The sequence below is a fragment of the Rutidosis leptorrhynchoides genome, chromosome 9 (assembly GCF_046630445.1).
Source record: "Rutidosis leptorrhynchoides isolate AG116_Rl617_1_P2 chromosome 9, CSIRO_AGI_Rlap_v1, whole genome shotgun sequence".
Lineage (NCBI taxonomy): Eukaryota > Viridiplantae > Streptophyta > Magnoliopsida > Asterales > Asteraceae > Rutidosis > Rutidosis leptorrhynchoides.
Genome location: NC_092341.1, coordinates 320,530,601 through 320,551,896, shown reverse-complemented (window position 1 = coordinate 320,551,896; position 21,296 = coordinate 320,530,601). Strand labels below are relative to the sequence as shown.

The following is a 21,296-nucleotide window of genomic DNA, read 5'->3' as shown; positions in this document are numbered from 1 at the left end:
GATTGGGAATTGAATGTCACATATCATTATTATTATATTTAAGAATATAAGGCTAGATTATAACTAGAGCAAAACCATAAGTTCAATTTGAATGTATAATGGGTCAGGAATATATATATAATATAAGTTCAATTTATTATTTACTACGGATTGGTTCGCCTGAATGAGGATCTAGGCATCAAAGTTTTGTTTAATTGGCCCGGCAATATTTTGGCCATTTGGAATTCACATAAGGAAAGAGAGCCTGGACGGTGGAGGAGTCGGGGGAGATCGGGTCATTTGATGGAAATGCAAGGCTCTTAAGGCCGTAGAATTCCCGTGTTGGAAGTTTGTTGTTCGATCGATAAAGCTCAAAGTATTCTACCTTACGCACCTCGAAGGCAAAAATATGTTCATCCCATCCGCTTCATATTTGGTTGTCACAACTTTAGATTCTAATCCCAAATGCTTAGTAGACATTTGGTCATGTGTATTTGCTTGTGTAGTGTTCAGGCGATCTATGTCTTAATCTTCTTCAATTGTAATTTTCGAGCTTTCATTTTTTGATGAAATTTCATTGTTTTGATGAAAAGTTGTTGCAATATATAGTGTTATTGTCTTTTTGCCGTATCAAATTATGTATTGTTTTGTTTAGCGTCTTGCTAATTTTTCTTTATAATTTATAAAATTCTTTGCTTTGCAAAAAAAAAAAAAAAAAAAAAAAAAAAAAAAAAAAAATATTGTTTCTTTATTTGTTGCATTAATGTCTTGAAAAAATAATACAGCAACATTCAACTTATTATTGAGATATTTGAAATGATAGTTGAGTGTTTTAAAAATGTCTCCTAACAAAATACGTAATTCAGAGGCATTTATAGTGTAAAATATACTCTGTATATTTTATTATGAAAGTGAAAGAGGTTTTCTTTCCTTAGTGTAAAATACTTGTCCTAATTATCCGAAAGGTTAAATAATCCGAAAGGACGAGTATTTTTATTCTGGCACGTGCCACTTTCGATATCGGGGTCTGACTCGGACGGCTTTGAGAAGCAACACGTACTCCGGTACACGTGAAGGGGCAGAGCGTTCTCCGGTCTCTCTTGGCAATAATTTACCTTTCTAATGTTCTTCCTAACGTGTAGTATTGGGCATATTGAAGAAAGAAAGGGTTGATTCTAAGAAATTATTTTATGTGCAGTTAAAAGTATATCAAGATGGTGCGAGACTTGGTATTTTTAAGTTAGTAGGTGATTATTACTATTAGTATTACTAGTAATAAAAACAAAAGAATATATGTCTGGAACTCTCAAAGGTGGCCCTTAGAACTATAACTAGATAATGAATATGATGGTAAAATTCTTGCTTCCTTGCTGAACTATCAATTATTTACATATCAATAACATAATCCAAGTTAAAGTACGATGATGAAAATAAGAAAACTAGATATCGAAGTACCTGTTGCAATAGTTTTGGTGGAGTTAGACATCTCACAACGCCCCTAATGGGCGTTCTGACTGGGCGTTCGTGATTTCACCACCCCTTCACAACGGACCTTTTCATTGATCATGAAAAATCATTGAGAAACAAAATCTATGTTATTAAAGGATTTCCCCTCTTTTTCCACCACATTTTTAACATATACCAATTTTATTTTGATACATCACCACAACCTTCCCAGAACCTTTACCAATACGCCCTTACTTTCGTAACATTCACATAACTTTGCCACCACTCACAACTTCTAAATTTCCCCATCTCGACATTGTTCTCCGACGATGTCCCCCAGGCTAAAGGGGACACCACTACAAGTGAGTTGACTCGTGATGTGGGTACCTTGCAACGACTATATGTGGTAGAAGATTTCGTATTTTGAGGTTTGTATCTCAGATGTAAAACTACAGTTCTCGAACAACCATCTAGACCCAATAATACGCATATCTTTCAGCAGCCAAATGCTTTCTGGAAGTTGAGATATGCCCGAACCTTGTACATTCAACTCTTGTAAACATTTTATGTGTCCAAGATCAACAGGCAACTGCTCGATTAGAATACAATATAGCAGATGAAAACATTTTAGACGTTTCATTTCGCAAATGCTATTTGGAATCTCTCTTAAGAACATGCACTCTGTTAGGATTAGTTTCTCTAAACTTTCTAGTCTTCCAAGATCGTCAGGTAACTTCTCAATAAGCCAAAACAATCTAAGTTCGAGCGACTTCAATTGTTTCAATGAACAAATGCTATTTGGAAGATGCTTAGTACTTTTAGATATCAAGATTAGCTCTTCTAAACATTCTAATCGTCCAAAATCATCTATGAACTTCACAAGATACCTACAAGCTTTAAGTTTGATATATCTAAGATTTTTGAACTTACTAATGGAATCCGGTAACTTTATAACCACCGAAGATGACAAACTAAGCTTCTGTAATGATCCTAACTGCCCAAAATCATCTGGTAACTTATCAAGACGCCAACAAGATTTGAGTTTTAGATATTTCAAATTTTTTAGCTTACAAATGCTATCAGGAAGACTTTTAATCTCCGGAGTTGATAAATATAGCTCCCTTAAACATTCTAACCGTCCTAAATCTTTCGGGATCTCTAAAATGGCACCTTCAAGTGTAAACTTTCTTAGCAATTCGAAGGCACAAACGCTTACATAAAAACTCTCAAGGTTGCAAGCACAAAGGTGTCCACAAATAAGTTTCTCAAGGTTTTTAGGTACTGAAATCGAATGTTCACTATAGAAACATGTAAACTGAAACTTTGGCAAATTATTGTCAGAATGCAGTGGGCATATATCTACGGACTCCGAAATCAGATGTAATTCTGGTAAGGAACCAGCCTCCTTTGATTGAGAGTCTTTCTCAAATAAAAAATATTTAAACCTCCCACAACCACTTAAGTCTGAGTAGACAACGTTTTGTAGACAACCAACGCTAGCACGAATATACACCAAATTACAGCAGTCTTTAAGATCGAACCTCTCAAGCTTTGGATTTAGCCCAAGGACAAGGGTCCGTAAGTTTGAACAATGAAGGTCTGGGAATTTAAGATTTCGACATCCATCGGGAATGTGAAGTACTTCCAAGCTAGAACATCCTGCAAGACTCAATGTCTCGAGACCCTGAGTCGGCCCAATATGAAGGGTCCTCAACTTTGGACTATTGAGGGAAAGGGATTTAAGCTTTGGACATTCAAATGGGATGTGAAGTTCCATCAAATTGTTGCATCCTTCAAGATTTAATGTCTTGAGATTTGGAATTCGCCCAAGTTCAAGTTTCCTCAAAGATGAATAACTAAGGTTGAGAAATGCGAGCTTTAGACATTCAACGGGCATGTGAATCCCTACAAAATCATCACAATTACTAAGATTTAATGTCTCAAGATTCGGGCTCTGTCTAAGGTCAAAGGTCTTCAACTTTGATTGACTGAGGTTAAGGGACACGAGCTTTCGACATGCGTCAGGAATGATAATCTCTGTCAGTTTTTTACATCCATTAAGATTTAATGTCTCAAGATTAGGAGTCTGGCCAAGGTCAAGGGTCCTCAACTTTGAATGACTGAGGTTAATAGACACGAGCTTTGGACATCTGTCACGAACGATAAGCTCTGCAAGTTTCTTACATCCATCAAGATTTAACATCTCGATATTCGGAGTCATCCCAAGGTCAAATGTTCTCAGTTGGCAATAGCTGAGGTTAAGGAATCTCAGCTTATTAAGAACCTAATACAAGGGAAAATAAGAATAATGTTTTAATTACAAACCAGTACATGTGTAGCATTATAATACGGAGTAGTTCTTTTTTCTTTCTTAAAGGAAAGTACTCACACATCACTATCACGAATACATACATTAAGGTGGTGTTTGTTTATTTGAATAGTGAATATTATTTGTTTTTATATCTGCAAAATAACTTAATCCTGTTTGCAACACTAAGAAACACATTTCTAAGTCTGCGAGTTTGCAGAAAAAAATAAGTCATTATTTTATCTTATGTCTTCATAAAAACAAACAGTCTGCAGTAAAAACGACTACGGTCGCGCAGATTTAAGACATAATAAGATGTGCAAACTAAAACACAAACACCGACTAATCCATGAATGTGTACTCCCAAACCCATAACTTGAACCTCATCCCGATATATGGTTAAAAGGTTACAAACTGCTAGACCAATAATTATGAAAAGATAAAGATAACCAATATTGTACCATTTTTTCTCCCCCTTTCCAAAGCTGTTTGACATTGCTGAAGGATATGTCAAGCCCAACAAGAAAGTCTTCCCCAAATGCCTCGGATAAAGACTCAAAAGGGCAATTGAACCAATCAAGATATCATAAAGAACTTGGAAAGCATCGGCTATATTCATCGGTATCGCAGTAGGATGTAGTATATATGTAAAGGACTCTTAGTTTCTTCATGTTTAGAAGACCTCTCATAACAATTTCTGGATTATTGTGTACCATTGACAACATATTTATACATCTTGTTGCTTCAGTACCCTACAAACCAAAAGCAACCATAAAACTTGTGTCATATAAGAACTGTAAACGTGTTATTAGTTTAATTTCTTTGCCTCAAAAAATAATTAACTAGATCCTTACCAAGTCACTAGACAATACATCTATAATTTCATCCGCGTTCCATAAGTGGCTATGTTTACTAGGATCGTCGAGGTGCATATGCCGAACTATATTCCTACCCATTTCTTCTATATGGTCATGCATGCCTAAGAACCCATCCTCGGAGATAGATATGAGAGATTTTTGCTCAAGAACTCTTAAACCATTTATAGCATGAAATCCACAGCTTTCAAGAATTCTAGTTGCAAGTTCTTTCGAACTGCCTTTTAACATGCATGCAACATCTAGGAATATTTCCTTGTAATCATCCTCTAGACCATCATAGCTTAGTTCCAAAATCTTCATAGTTTCTTGTAACGGGATTTTTTTTAGTCTTTTCAGTGCATCTTTCCAATCAGCCTCATTTTTACCACGTAGAAATGAACCCAAAACTCGGATAGTTAAAGGTAGACCATTAGCATAACGTACAACTTTTCTAGATAACTCTTCAAACCCTTCTATTGGATACTCTCTCCCAAATGCGTACTTACTAAAGAGACATATTGCTTCCTCGTGCGATAGTAAATTGACATTACGGATCAAGTTTACACCATGTGCTACCAGCACTTGCTCATCTCTTGTTGTAATGATAATTCTACTTCCAAACTTAAACCAATTAGGCTCACCAACTAATGCCTCAAGCTGATCTATATGATCCACGTCATCTAAAACAATTAGAACCCTTTTATCGCACATCATCTTTTTTATCATGCTTTTCCCATCATATACACTTCTTACCTTGATACCTTCATCATTTAACACATCCGAAAGAAGTTGTTTCTGTAACAACCTAATATTGGACAAAGAAGCATTTGAAACTTCCCTAACTGTGACGACCGGAAATCTCTGATCAAATTTAAACTTAATCTCTATAGAATTCCGACACGATAAGCAAAAGTCTGTTATGTTGAATTTCAAAATTTTTGAATTTGTTTCATGAAATTATTTGATCTTTGATTGTACTCGACGATTCACGAACAATTGTGTGTAACTAAATATGTATATATATAAATATAAGGTTATATAATAATTTGTATTAATAAAAAAAATACGCTTTAATCAACTAGAATTAAAGAATGTAATATAATAAATAGGATTATTAAGTTATACTCAAAATGGGTGTATATATATATATATAAAAACTTCATCTTTGACTAACAAATATTCAGTATAGATATATATATTTTACATAAATAATAAAATGTAATAATAAAATTTAACATAATAAGTATAGTTATAAAACATACTTGTTATAACAATATATTTGTTACCTTCCATATTAAAATCTATATTAGTTAGACTAATATGAAAATATATAGGTATGAATGAATTATTGTGTTATTACTTATATTATTGTGATTAGTATTATTAACAGTATTAACAGTAATATTACTATTATCATTTTATGATTTCCTTAATTATTTTCTTTGTATAAATTTCACTAAAATTATTATTATTATTATTATTATTATTATTAGAATTAGTATTCTTAATGAATTAAAAACATTCTTAAATCTATTAGTAGATTTATATTATTAAGTAATATTATAAAAGTTAAAATAACATATACATATGTATTTATATAAATATAAAACAAGTATATATATATATATATATATATATATATATATATATATATATATATATATATATATATATATATATATATATATATATATTTATATATATGATACAGTAAATATATATAGACTCATATATAGATATATGTATATTTATAATTACGAGTATAATACATTCATATATACAAAATACGTACAAATATAAATATATGTACGCATACAGATATATATCAGAATTGAAATAAGGATAAATACATATATAAACATAAAAATTCCTATTCCGATTTCTATCCCTTTCTGCGATCGTTTTTTTTTCTCAGCGTGATATTCTTGTCGATGGCTCATCACTACACTACAATATCAATCAATTTTTGTAACAGGATTAATCAACCACATGTTTATCTAATCCCTGCTGCAATCATTCGTCAATAAAACACCAAAAAAAAAAAGACTTGAGAAAATATATCTAACTTTCTCTGTTCTTCACCTTTTTGACAAAAACCCGATTACGAATCAAATTTGCTAAATGTTTAAATGCAGTTTCGTTAGTAATTGTACGCTTAAACAATCTTCAAAACATCAAAATCCAATTCTATATATCAAGCTTGAATTGTAGAGTCAAAGTTATATTTCAAAAGGTCAAACATATTGTTCTTGATAAAATTCGAGTTCTATAGTATGTTTCAAGTTAAATTAAAGCTTCAGAAAGTTTTTAATGGTAATTCAAAATCCTTTTCATGTTATAAGTTTAAGCTAATACGTCCTGCAAATCCGAATTTGGATTTTTAGTTCAATCGAGTTTCACAGCTTCTTTTTTTTTTTATTAGTTTCGTTTTTGTTTTTTTTAATTAAACTAATGGGTCTCCAAATCATTACTGTATCGATTTATATCCTAAAATTAATAAATTTTGTTGTTTTAAATTGATTGTGATTCAATGGTCGACTTTATTTGTTTGAAGAAGATGGTGTATAAGACTGAAGCAGATAATGGGTACATGTATTTATTGTCAGCGTATTAAAATGGAAAAACAAGCTCAGCCGAACTGGTTAGGAAGGTGTTGGGTTATCGAGAGGTCATGGGTTCGAGTCTCATAAGGCACAATTCTTTTTAGGATAACCTTTTAAAGGGTATACACTTCCATTTCTATTATTATCATTATCATTATTATTATTATTATTATTATTATTATTATTATTATTATTATTATTATTATTATTATTATTATCATTTCTATCAATATTATAACTATTATTATCATTAATATTATTTTTACTATTAACATTAATTATTATCAAGTATTATTATTAAGCATTATTAATATTAAGAGTTATTACTAAAACTATAATTCTTATTGTAAAAAAAACAATACAACCTTTTATTTTAGTATCATTATTGTTAAAATTATCATTTTTACTAAAACTATATTTTTATTAAAAATAACATTATTAATAAAGCTATCATTTTTATTTATTATTTTGAATTGACATTATTGATATCATTATTATTAACATTATAAAGAGATTACAACTTGTTAATTACGAGTATTAATATTATTTTACCAACTAACAATTAATACATAACATTAAATATAACATATAAGTTATTAAAATAACAAGTATATCACTAATAATATAAATTCGTTCGATTACCATATTATGTGTTAATATATATATATATAAATGATATAGGTTCGTGAATCTGAGGTCAACCCTACACTTGATATATGACGTCATATGTATTTTTACTACAAAATACAGTATGGTGAGTTTCATTTGCTCCCTTTTTAATTGCTTTTACAATATATATTTTTGGGCGGAGAATACATGCGCTGCTTTTATAAATGTTTACAAAATAGACACAAGTACTTAAAATATATTCTACGTTGAGTTGTACCACCCTGCATGTAACACCCTGATTTTTTTTTTTTTTATATATATATCACAGCGGAAGACTGAATTGCATAAATACCCTTAGATAACATTTACAAACCATAGTTATCAATTTAGCTTAGTTAATGTTATTGCAATATTTCAAAACATTAGTGTTACGTGAAACATTATAAAACCAGAAAACATCAGAGTTAGGCACGTAGTCAAACATGTCTTCAACCCAACAGCAACACCCATCCTAACCAGCAGTACCTAAACCTGCAAGGGGTGGAAATGTGGGGGAAATTAGCACACAGCTAAGTGAATGGATACTATCTAACAGACTAAGCATAAGTAACTGAGCATGCAAGGGTCACAGTTATGCTAACGTCCTGAACTAGCATACAATAACTGACAATATGAGGATCGGCGGCTTGTACGAGCACACGATGTAGTTGATCAAGCTACAGTCTACCGATAGTCCGCTTTACTGATTTCACTGCATAATCGTCCAGACGCAACACATGCGTCCTTCTATGCTATACTGAACAATCAGTGACTCATGACCCGACCAGGCTACCACTGTCAACCTCACATCAACCCTGCCTTGCTTCCTCGGAGGGTTCCCAACCTTGCTGCCTCGGTTGGTGTCAAACTAACAGTGTGCACATAAGATCACAGATAAATAGTCATGCAATCGTCCTAACTAGTATGGCAATATCTAACTACGCATGGTAATCGTACTGAACATAAATATAGTAATAAAGAGTCTGAACAAGTAGCGTGTCAGCTACTTAATACTCTATCAGGAGATAGACCCACTCATCGATTACCAGCAGCTGAAGGTTCTCAGAGGTCTAATCTTTCTGAGCCTTCACCTTTTTGTTTATCACCTGTGAATCATCACATAATATCTCAAGTTAGTATTATATCCAAGTATTAATACACAACTTTACATTCAACGGAAAATATTCACATAACAGGCAAGGTTTTCAAGCAACATGGGGTTCTCGAGCAAATTCGAGTTTTTCGAGCGAATTCGAGTTTTCGAACATATTCGAGTTTTTCAAGCAGAAGGTTCTCGAGCAACTCGAGTTTTTCGAGCAGAAGGTTCTCGAGCAACTCGAGTTTTTCGAGCAATAATATGTTTTCGAGCAAAAGGTTCTCGAGCACTATTTTCGAGCGAGTCTCGAACACTGTTTTCGAGCGAGTTTTTCGAGCAGCTTCTTCTTCACCACCAGCTTCGCTGATTTGGTGATTTTAAGCCAAAAAACTCGATTTCAAGGTTTATAGTCCAAATTCAAGCATAAAGAAACATACCAATCATACATAAACACTTTTCCCAACTATAAACATAAAAATCTAGCATCTACAATCAAGATTTGGGATTAATTCATCCCAAAATACACACTTTAACATAAACTCAAGTTTTAACACACAATTCATCATTTTTAACAAGTTCTTGCTCAATTCACATCATAATTAGATTATATAAACTATATAGCAACTATTTCTAACATCAATTAAACATAACAAACACAAATCATGAAGATTCAAGCTTAATTTCATCAAAAACCCACTTTATACCCAAACCCATTTCTATAAGAATTAAATCACGAATCTAAGCAAACAAACCTGGATAAATGATCACAAGGATGATAAGATTCAGATCCTAAAGCCTCTTAATTCAATTTGTGGCTTGGATTAGATTAGGGTTTGAGAGTGAAAGAGTTTGGTACGTACTAGTTTTGAGAATTATCTAGAAATGAGAAGAAGGAAGCAGTTTACACTATTAAGATGGTATTAAAACCCATACCCCACAACACACGGGTATTTATCAGTTATCTGATATCTTTCGCACTTAATTTGGCAACCCTAACGGAGTCCAAATTTAACAAACAAACCATCTCTGTGACCCTTGTCACAAACTGGTCTTAACCACATATTCAATTAATAATAAACATATTATTAAAATAAAAGCATATTTTAACCACAAATATAAACCTAAGGGTAATTAAGTAATCTTACTTCTAACCCCGATTTCAGTCTGTTACAAATCCACCCCCCCTAAAGAGATTCCGTCCTCGGAATCTAGTCTGGGTCAACAAAGGTCATGATGAAATGTCCCGTTCTTATTGATTAAAAACGTTCCATATTAATTGATTTCGTTACGAGGTTTTGACCTCTATATGAGACGTTTTTCAAAGACTGCATTCATTTTTAAAACAAACCATAACCTTTATTTCATAAATAAAGGTTTAAAAAGCTTTATGTAGATTATCAAATAATGATAATCTAAAATATCCTGTTTACACACGACCATTACATAATGGTTTACAATACAAATATGTTACAACAAAATAAGTTTCTTGAATGCAGTTTTTACACAATATCATACAAGCATGGACTCCAAATCTCGTCCTTATTTAAGTATGCAACATCGGAAGCTCTTAATAATCACCTGAGAATAAACATGCTTAAAACGTCAACAAAAATGTTGGTGAGTTATAGGTTTAACCTATATATATCAAATCATAATAATAGACCACAAGATTTCATATTTCAATACACATCCCATACATAGAGATAAAAATCATTCATATGGTGAACACCTGGTAACCGACATTAACAAGATGCATATATATAAGAATATCCCCATCATTCCGGGACACCCTTCGGATATGATATAAATTTCGAAGTACTAAAGCATCCGGTACTTTGGATGGGGTTTGTTAGGCCAAATAGATCTATCTTTAGGATTCGCGTCAATTAGGGTGTCTGTTCCCTAATTCTTAGATTACCAGACTTAATAAAAAGGGGCATATTCGATTTCGATAATTCAACCATAGAATGTAGTTTCACGTAATTGTGTCTATTTTGTAAATCGTTTATAAAACCTGCATGTATTCTCATCCCAAAAATATTAGATTTTAAAAGTGGGACTATAACTCACTTTCACAGATTTTTACTTCGTCGGGAAGTAAGACTTGGCCACTGGTTGATTCACGAACCTATAACAATATATACATATATAGCAAAGTATGTTTAAAATATATTTACAACACTTTTAATATATTTTGATATTTTAAGTTTATTAAGTCAGCTGTCCTCGTTAGTAACCTACAACTAGTTGTCCACAGTTAGATGTACAGAAATAAATCGATAAATATTATCTTGAATCAATCCACGACCCAGTGTATACGTATCTCAGTATTGATCACAACTCAAACTATATATTTTTTGGAATCAACCTCAACCCTGTATAGCTAACTCCAACATTCACATATAGAGTGTCTATGGTTGTTCTGAAATATATATAGATGAGTCGACATGATAGGTCGAAACATTGTATACGTGTCTATGGTATCTCAAGATTACATAATATACAATACAAGTTGATTAAGTTATGGTTGGAATAGATTTGTTACCAATTTTCACGTAGCTAAAATGAGAAAAATTATCCAATCTTGTTTTACCCATAACTTCTTCATTTTAAATCCGTTTTGAGTGAATCAAATTGCTATGGTTTCATATTGAACTCTAATTTATGAATCTAAACAGAAAAAGTATAGGTTTATAGTCGGAAAAATAAGTTACAAGTCGTTTTTGTAAAGGTAGTCATTTCAGTCGAAAGAACGACGTCTAGATGACCATTTTAGGAAACATACTTCCACTTTGAGTTTAACCATAATTTTTGGATATAGTTTCATGTTCATAATAAAAATTATTTTCTCAGAATAACAACTTTTAAATCAAAGTTTATCATAGTTTTTAATTAACTAACCCAAAACAGCCCGCGGTGTTACTACGACGGCGTAAATCCGGTTTTACGGTGTTTTTCGTGTTTCCAGGTTTTAAATCATTAAGTTAGCATATCATATAGATATAGAACATGTGTGTAGTTAATTTTAAAAGTCAAGTTAGAAGGATTAACTTTTGTTTGCGAACAAGTTTAGAATTAACTAAACTATGTTCTAGTGATTACGAGTTTAAACCTTCGAATAAGATAGTTTTATATATATGAATCGAATGATGTTATGAACATCATTACTACCTCAAGTTTAGTAGGTAAACCTACTGGAAGTGACAAGAAATGATCTAGCTTCAAAGGATCTTGGATGGCTTGAAAGTTCTTGAAGTAGGATCATGACACAAAAACAAGTTCAAGTAAGATTTTTACTCGAATTAAGATAGTTTATAGTTATATAAATTGAATCAAAGTTTGAATATGAATATTACCTTGAATAAGAAAGATAACCTACTATATATAACAAAGGTTTCTTGATCTTAGATGATTACTTGGAATGGATTAGAAATCTTGGAAGTAAATTAGTAAACTTGAAGGGATTTTTGAAGTGTTCTTGAAGTGTTCTTCCTATGATGATTATAGCTTGATTCTTGAAGTGATTTTTGATGAAGATGATAATTAACTACTGGAAAAATACGTTCATAATAGTGTGTGTGTGTGTGTGTGTTGAGAGAGAATTAGAAAGAGAATTGGAAGTGAAATGGAGTGAATGATGAGTGGTAATTGGTGAGTGGTGAGTGGGGTTAAAAGGAGTTCTAGTTAGTTGACTAGCTCATGGTAGAAGTTAAAATTGATTAGTCATACATGACATAATCAAGAGTGGAATCCCATGCTAGTTCCTATTGGTATATACTCATAGTAAGTACGTTTTGAAGCTGTGTATAATACGGGTAAGAATACGACTAGAATTCTTGATGAAAGAAAAGAATGGAAAAGTAACTGTAACCATTTTCGTTAAGTATGAGTGTTTTGATATATGTCTTGAAGTCTTCCAAAAGTATTTTAATACATCTAAATACACTACTTGTATATACATTTTAACTGAGTCGTTAAGTCATCGTTAGTCGTTACATGTAAGTGTTGTTTTGAAACCTTTAAGTTAACGATCTCAATTAATGTTGTTAACCCATTGTTTATTATATCTAATGAGATGTTAAATTATTATATTATCATGATATTATGATATATTAATATATCTTAATATGATATATATACATTTAAATGTCGTTACAACGATAATCGTTACATATATGTCTCGTTTAGAAATCCTTAAGTTAGTAGTCTTGTTTATATGTATATAACTCATTGTTAATATACTTATGGAGATACTTACTTATCATAATCTCATGTTAACCATATGTATATCCATATATATATATATCGTCATGTCGTTTTTACAAGTTTTAACGTTCGTGAATCGCCGGTCAACTTGGGTGGTCAATTGTCTATATAAAACATATTTCAATTAATCAAGTCTTAACAAGTTTGATTGCTTAACATGTTGGAAACATTTAATCATGTAAATATCAATCACAATTAATATATATTAACATGGAAAAGTTCGGGTCACTACAGTACCTACCCGTTAAATAAATTTCGTCCCGAAATTTTAAGCTGTTGAAGGTGTTGACGAATCTTCTGGAAATAGATGCGGGTATTTCTTCTTCATCTGATCTTCATGCTCCCAGGTGAACTTGGGTCCTCTACGAGCATTCCATCGAACCTTAACAATTGGTATCTTGTTTTGCTTAAGTCTTTTAACCTCACGATCCATTATTTCGACGGGTTCTTCGATGAATTGGAGTTTTTCGTTGATTTGGATTTCATCTAACGGAATAGTGAGATCTTCTTTAGCAAAACATTTCTTCAAATTCGAGACGTGGAAAGTGTTATGTACAGCCGCGAGTTGTTGAGGTAACTCAAGTCGGTAAGCTACTGGTCCGACACGATCAATAATCTTGAATGGTCCAATATACCTTGGATTTAATTTCCCTCGTTTACCAAATCGAACAACGCCTTTCCATGGTGCAACTTTAAGCATGACCATCTCTCCAATTTCAAATTCTATATCTTTTCTTTTAATGTCAGCGTAGCTCTTTTGTCGACTTTGGGCGGTTTTCAACCGTTGTTGAATTTGGATGATCTTCTCGGTAGTTTCTTGTATAATCTCCGAACCCGTAATTTGTCTATCCCCCACTTCACTCCAACAAATCAGAGAACTGCACTTTCTACCATAAAGTGCTTCAAACGGCGCCATCTCAATGCTTGAATGGTAACTGTTGTTGTAGGAAAATTCTGCTAATGGTAGATGTCGATCCCAATTGTTTCCAAAATCAATAACACATGCTAGTAGCATGTCTTCAAGCGTTTGTATCATCCTTTCGCTCTGCCCATCAGTTTGTAGATGATAGGTAGTACTCATGTCTAGACGAGTTCCTAATGCTTGCTGTAATGTCTGCCAGAATCTTGAAATAAATCTGTCATCCCTATCAGAGATAATAGAGATTGGTATTCCATGTCTGGAGACGACTTCCTTCAAATGCAGTCGTGCTAACTTCTCCATCTTGTCATCTTCTCTTATTGGCAGGAAATGTGCTGATTTGGTGAGACGATCAACTATTACCCAAATAGTATCAAAACCACTTGCAGTCCTTGGCAATTTAGTGATGAAATCCATGGTAATGTTTTCCCATTTCCATTCTGGGATTTCGGGTTGTTGAAGTAGACCTGATGGTTTCTAATGCTCAGCTTTGATCTTAGAACACGTCAAACATTCTCCTACGTATTTAGCAACATCAGCTTTCATACCCGGCCACCAAAAATATTTCCTGAGATCCTTGTACATCTTCCCCGTTCCAGGATGTATTGAGTATCTGGTTTTATGAGCTTCTCTAAGTACCATTTCTCTCATATCTCCAAATTTTGGTACCCAAATCCTTTCAGCCCTATACCGGGTTCCGTCTTCCCGAATATTAAGATGTTTCTCCGATCCTTTGGGTATTTCATCCTTTAAATTTCCCTCTTTTAAAACTCCTTGTTGCGCCTCCTTTATTTGAGTAGTAAGGTTATTATGAATCATTATATTCATAGACTTTACTCGAATGGGTTCTCTGTCCTTCCTGCTCAAGGCATCGGCTACCACATTTGCCTTCCCCAGGTGGTAACGGATCTCAAAGTCGTAATCATTCAATAATTCAATCCACCTACGCTGCCTCATATTCAGTTGTTTCTGATTAAATATGTGTTAAAGACTTTTGTGGTCGGTATATATAATACTTTTGACCCCATATAAGTAGTGCCTCCAAGTCTTTAATGCAAAAACAACCGCGCCTAATTCCAAATCATGCGTCGTATAATTTTGTTCGTGAATCTTCAATTGTCTAGACGCATAAGCAATCACCTTCGTTCGTTGCATTAATACACAACCGAGACCTTGCTTTGATGCGTCGCAATAAATCACAAAATCATCATTCCCTTCAGGCAATGACAATATAGGTGCCGTAGTTAGCTTTTTCTTCAATAACTGAAACGCTTTCTCTTGTTCATCATTCCATTCAAATTTCTTCCCTTTATGCGTTAATGCAGTCAAGGGTTTTGCTATTCTGGAAAAGTCTTGGATGAACCTTCTGTAGTAACCAGCTAGTCCTAAAAACTGGCGTATGTGTTACGGAGTTTTCGGGGTTTCCTACTTTTTAACAGTTTCTATCTTTGCCGGATCCACCTTAATACCTTCTTTGTTCACTATGTGACCGAGGAATTGAACTTCTTCCAACCAAAATGCACACTTTGAAAACTTAGCGTACAATTCTTCCTTCCTCAATACTTCTAACACCTTTCTCAAATGTTCACCGTGTTCTTGGTCATTCTTTGAGTAAATAAGTATGTCATCAATGAAAACAATGACAAACTTGTCAAGGTATGGTCCACACACTCGGTTCATAAGGTCCATGAACACAGCTGGTGCATTAGTTAAACCAAACGGCATGACCATAAACACGTAATGACCGTAACGTGTTCTGAAAGCAGTCTTTGGAATATCATCTTCTTTCACCCGCATTTGATGATACCCGAAACGTAAGTCAATCTTTGAATAAACAGACGAGCCTTGTAGTTGATCAAATAAGTCGTCGATTCTCGGTAGTGGGTAGTGGTTCTTGATGGTAAGTTTGTTCAACTCTCGGTAGTCGATACACAACCTGAATGTACCATCTTTCTTCTTGACAAACAAAATAGGAGCTCCCCACGGTGATGTGCTTGGTCGAATGAAACCACGCTCTAAAAGTTCTTGTAATTGGCTTTACAGTTCTTTCAGCTCGCTGGGTGCGAGTCTGTAAGGAGCACGAGCTATTGGTGCAGCTCCTGGTACAAGATCTATTTGAAATTCAACGGATCGCTGTGGGGGTAATCCCGGTAATTCTTTCGGAAATACATCGGGAAATTCTTTTGCAATGGGAACATCATTGATGCTCTTTTCTTCAGTTTGTACTTTCTCGACGTGTGCTAGAACAGCATAGCAACCTTTTCTTATTAGTTTTTGTGCCTTCAAATTACTAATAATATGTAGCTTCGTGTTGCCCTTTTCTCCGTACACCATTAAGGGTTTTCCTTTTTCTCGTATAATGCGAATTGCATTTTGTAACAAATGATCTCTGCTTTCACTTCTTTCAACCAGTCCATACCGATTATCACATCAAAACTCCCTAACTCTACTGGTATCAAATCAATCTTAAATGTTTCGCTAACCAGTTTAATTTCTCGATTCCGACATATATTATCTGCTGAAATTAATTTACCATTTGCTAATTCGAGTAAAAATTTACTATCCAAAGGCGTCAATGGACAACTTAATTTAGCACAAAAATCTCTACTCATATAGCTTCTATCCGCACCCGAATCAAATAAAACGTAAGCAGATTTATTGTCAATAAGAAACGTACCCGTAACAAGCTCCGGGTCTTCCTGTGCCTCTGCCGCATTAATATTGAAAACTCTTCCGCGGCCTTGTCCATTCGTGTTCTCCTGGTTCGGGCAATTTCTAATAATGTGGCCCGGTTTTCCACATTTATAACAAACTACATTGGCATAACTTGCTCCGACACTACTTGCTCCGCCATTACTCGTTCTGACACAATTTGTTCCTTTCGTTCTATTAACCCCTGGTCCGTAGACCTCACACTTCGTCGCGCTATGACCATTTCTTTTACACTTGTTGCAAAATTTGGTGCAGAACCCCGAGTGATACTTTTCACACCTTTGGCATAGCTGCTTCTGATTGTTGTTATTGTTGCGGTTATTATTGTTGTTGGGATGATTGTTGTAGTTGCTGTTGTTGTTGTTGTTGTTGTTGTTGTTGTTGTTGTTGGGCCGTTTGTTGTAGTTGCGATTGATGTTGCGATTGTTGGGATAATTGTTGCGATTGTTGTTGTAATTGCTGTTGTTGTTGTATTGGTGATTCTTATCACCGTTTTCCTCCCACTTTCTTTTGACTTGCTTCACATTGGCCTCTTCAGCAGTCTATTCTTTAATTCTTTCTTCAATCTGATTCACTAGTTTGTGAGCCATTCTGCATGCCTGTTGTATGGAGGCGGGCTCGTGTGAACTTATATCTTCTTGGATTCTTTCCGGTAATCCTTTCACAAATACGTCGATCTTCTCTTCCTCATCTTCGAATGCTCCCGGACACAATAGGCACAATTCTGTGAATTGTCTTTCGTACGTGGTAATATCAAATCCTTGGGTTCGTAACCCTCTAAGTTCTGTCTTGAGCTTATTGACCTCGGTTCTGGGACGGTACTTCTCGTTCATCAAGTGCTTGAATGCTGACCACGGTAGTGCGTACGCATCATCTTGTCCCACTTGGTCTAGATAGGTATTCCACCATGTTAACGCAGAACCTATGAAGGTATGCGTAGCGTACTTCACTTTGTCCTCTTCAGTACACTTACTTATGGCAAACACCGATTCGACCTTCTAGGTCCACCGTTTCAATCCGATCGGTCCTTCGGTTCCATCAAATTCCAAAGGTTTGTAGGCAGTGAATTCTTTGTAGGTGCATCCTACACGATTTCCTGTACTGCCAGATCCAAGGTTATTGTTGGTATGTAGCGCAGCCTATACTGCGGCTATGTTTGAAGCTAGAAAAGTACGGAATTCCTCTTCATTCATATTCACGGTGTGTCGAGTAGTCGGTGCCATTTCCTTCAAAATAGTCAAATGGAACAAGTTAATCATACAGAATATTAAGAGTAGTTAATAGTATTTCGTAGCATAATATGAACTCATTTATAAAAGCTTTTTCTTCATATTAGCGTTTTATAAGTTTAAATTCGGGTAGTACCTACCCGTTAAGTTCATACTTAGTAGCTAATATACAATTCAACTACTACAATTCTATATGAAAAACTGATTGTAATAATATTTCGCGTTCAAACTTTTATACAATATTTTACAAACTTACAATACCGCTTATTTTACATAAAGCATGAAATATAGCACACAATAACTTTGATACAAGATAGTTGTGAAGATAATTCTAGCTAGTACACAAGTCGTTCAGCAAAGGCAATAAAGACACGTAATTCATACGTCCAGAAATAAGTCATGCATTCTAGTTTTACTAGGACTACTTCCCATCCTTGGTCTTGTGGAACATAACCGTTATGGCCGTTGATAAGACAGCGTGTTGTAACGTCGTCAAAGGGATGAGGGTTACCTAATGACCAACAGTCTCGTAATAACCTAAAAACCTCATTTCTTACCCCAATTACCGACTCCGTCACTTGTGGGAGCGTTTTGTTTAATAGTTGTAGCCCGATGTTCTTGTTCTCACTTTGGTGAGAAGCGAACATTACTAACCCGTAAGCATAACATGCTTCTTTATGTTGCATGTTAGCCACTTTTTCTAAATCACGAAGTCCTATATTCGAATATACTGAGTCAAAATAATTTCTTAACCCGTTGCGTAAAATAGCATTTGGGTTCCCCGCAATATATGCGTCAAAGTAAACACATCGTAACTTATGGATTTCCCAATGTGATATCCCCCATCTTTCGAACGAAAGCCTTTTATAAACCAAGGCATTCTTGGAACGTTCTTCGAATGTCTTACAAACTAATCTCGCCTTAAATAGTTGTGCCGAGGAATTCTGACCGACTCTAGACAAGATTTCATCAATCATGTCTCCGGGTAGGTCTCTTAAAATATTGGATTGTCTATTCATTTTGTGTTTTTATACTATAAAATAGACATGAGTTAGATTCATAAAACAAAATACTTATTAATACAAGCAATTTTTACATATATCATAAAGCATAAGCACACTATATTACATATATTACACCACACGAATACAACTATCTTATTCCGACTCGCTCGTTTCTTCTTGTTCGGTTTTGGTTCGTTTTGCCAAGTTTCTAGGGATATATGATGCTCCCCTAATACGAGCCGTCATTGTCCACATTGGTTTAGAAAAACCTGGTGGTTTAGAGGTTCCCGGGTCATTGTTACAACTTAAGGACTTCGGGGGTTGACGATACATATAAAGTTCATCTGGGTTGGAATTAGATTTCTCTATTTTTATGCCCTTTCCCTTATTATTTTCTTTTGCCTTTTTAAATTCAGTTGGGGTAATTTCTATAACATCATCGGAATTCTCGTCGGAATCCGATTCATCGGAGAATTGGTAATCATCCCAATATTTTGCTTCCTTGGCGGAAACACCATTGACCATAATTAACCTTGGTCGGTTGGTTGAGGATTCTCTTTTACTTAACCGTTTTATTATTTTCCCCACCGGTTCTATTTCTTCTTCCGGTTCCGATTCTTCTTCCGGTTCCGACTCTTCTTCCGGTTTCTCTTCGGGAACTTGTGAATCAGTCCACGAATCATTCCAATTTACATTTGACTCTTCATTATTATTAGGTGAGTCAATGGGACTTGTTCTAGAGGTAGACATCTATCACATAATATCAAACACGTTAAGAGATTAATATATCACATAATATTCATATGTTAAAAATATATAGTTTCCAACAAAAATGTTAAGCAATCATTTTTAAAGAAAACACGGTCGAAGTCCAGACTCACTAATGCATCCTAACAAACTCGATAAGACACACTAATGCAAATTTTCTGGTTCTCTAAGACCAACGCTCGGATACCAACTGAAATGTCCCGTTCTTATTGATTAAAAACGTTCCATATTAATTGATTTCGTTGCGAGGTTTTGACCTCTATATGAGACGTTTTTCAAAGACTGCATTCATTTTTAAAACAAACCATAACCTTTATTTCATAAATAAAGGTTTAAAAAGCTTTAAGTAGATTATCAAATAATGATAATCTAAAATATCCTGTTTACACACGACCATTACATAATGGTTTACAATACAAATATGTTACAACAAAATAAGTTTCTTGAATGCAGTTTTTACACAATATCATACAAGCATGGACTCCAAATCTCGTCCTTATTTAAGAGTGCGACAGCGGAAGCTCTTAATAATCACCTGAGAATAAACATGCTTAAAACGTCAACAAAAATGTTGGTGAGTTATAGGTTTAACCTATATATATCAAATCATAATAATATACCACAAGATTTCATATTTCAATACACATCCCATACATAGAGATAAAAATCATTCATATGGTGAACACCTGGTAACCGACATTAACAAGATGCATATATATAAGAATATCCCCATCATTCCGGGACACCCTTCGGATATGATATAAATTTCGAAGTACTAAAGCATCCGGTACTTTGGATGGGGTTTGTTAGGCCCAATAGATCTATCTTTAGGATTCGCGTCAATTAGGGTGTCTGTTCCCTAATTCTTAGATTACCAGACTTAATAAAAAGGGGCATATTCGATTTCGATAATTCAACCATAGAATGTAGTTTCACGTAATTGTGTCTATTTTGTAAATCATTTATAAAACCTGCATGTATTCTCATTCCAAAAATATTAGATTTTAAAAGTGGGACTATAACTCACTTTCACAGATTTTTACTTCGTCGGGAAGTAAGACTTGGCCACTGGTTGATTCACGAACCTATAACAATATATACATATATATCAAAGTATGTTTAAAATATATTTACAACACTTTTAATATATTTTGATGTTTTAAGTTTATTAAGTCAGTTGTCCTCGTTAGTAACCTACAACTAGTTGTCCACATTTAGATGTACAGAAATAAATCGATAAATATTATCTTGAATCAATCCACGACCCAGTGTATACGTATCTCAGTATTGATCACAACTCAAACTATATATATTTTGGAATCAACCTCAACCCTGTATAGCTAACTCCAACATTCACATATAGAGTGTCTATGGTTGTTCCGAAATATATATAGATGTGTCGACATGATAGGTCGAAACATTGTATACGTGTCTATGGTATCTCAAGATTACATAATATAC

At 34.0% G+C, this 21,296-nt stretch overlaps 1 pseudogene; it reads right to left on the bottom strand.

Moving 5' to 3' along the window:
• Nucleotides 1-1,333: 1,333 nt before the first annotated feature.
• Nucleotides 1,334-21,296, bottom strand: part of LOC139865634 (TMV resistance protein N-like) — a 37,652-nt pseudogene continuing 17,689 nt past the window's right edge.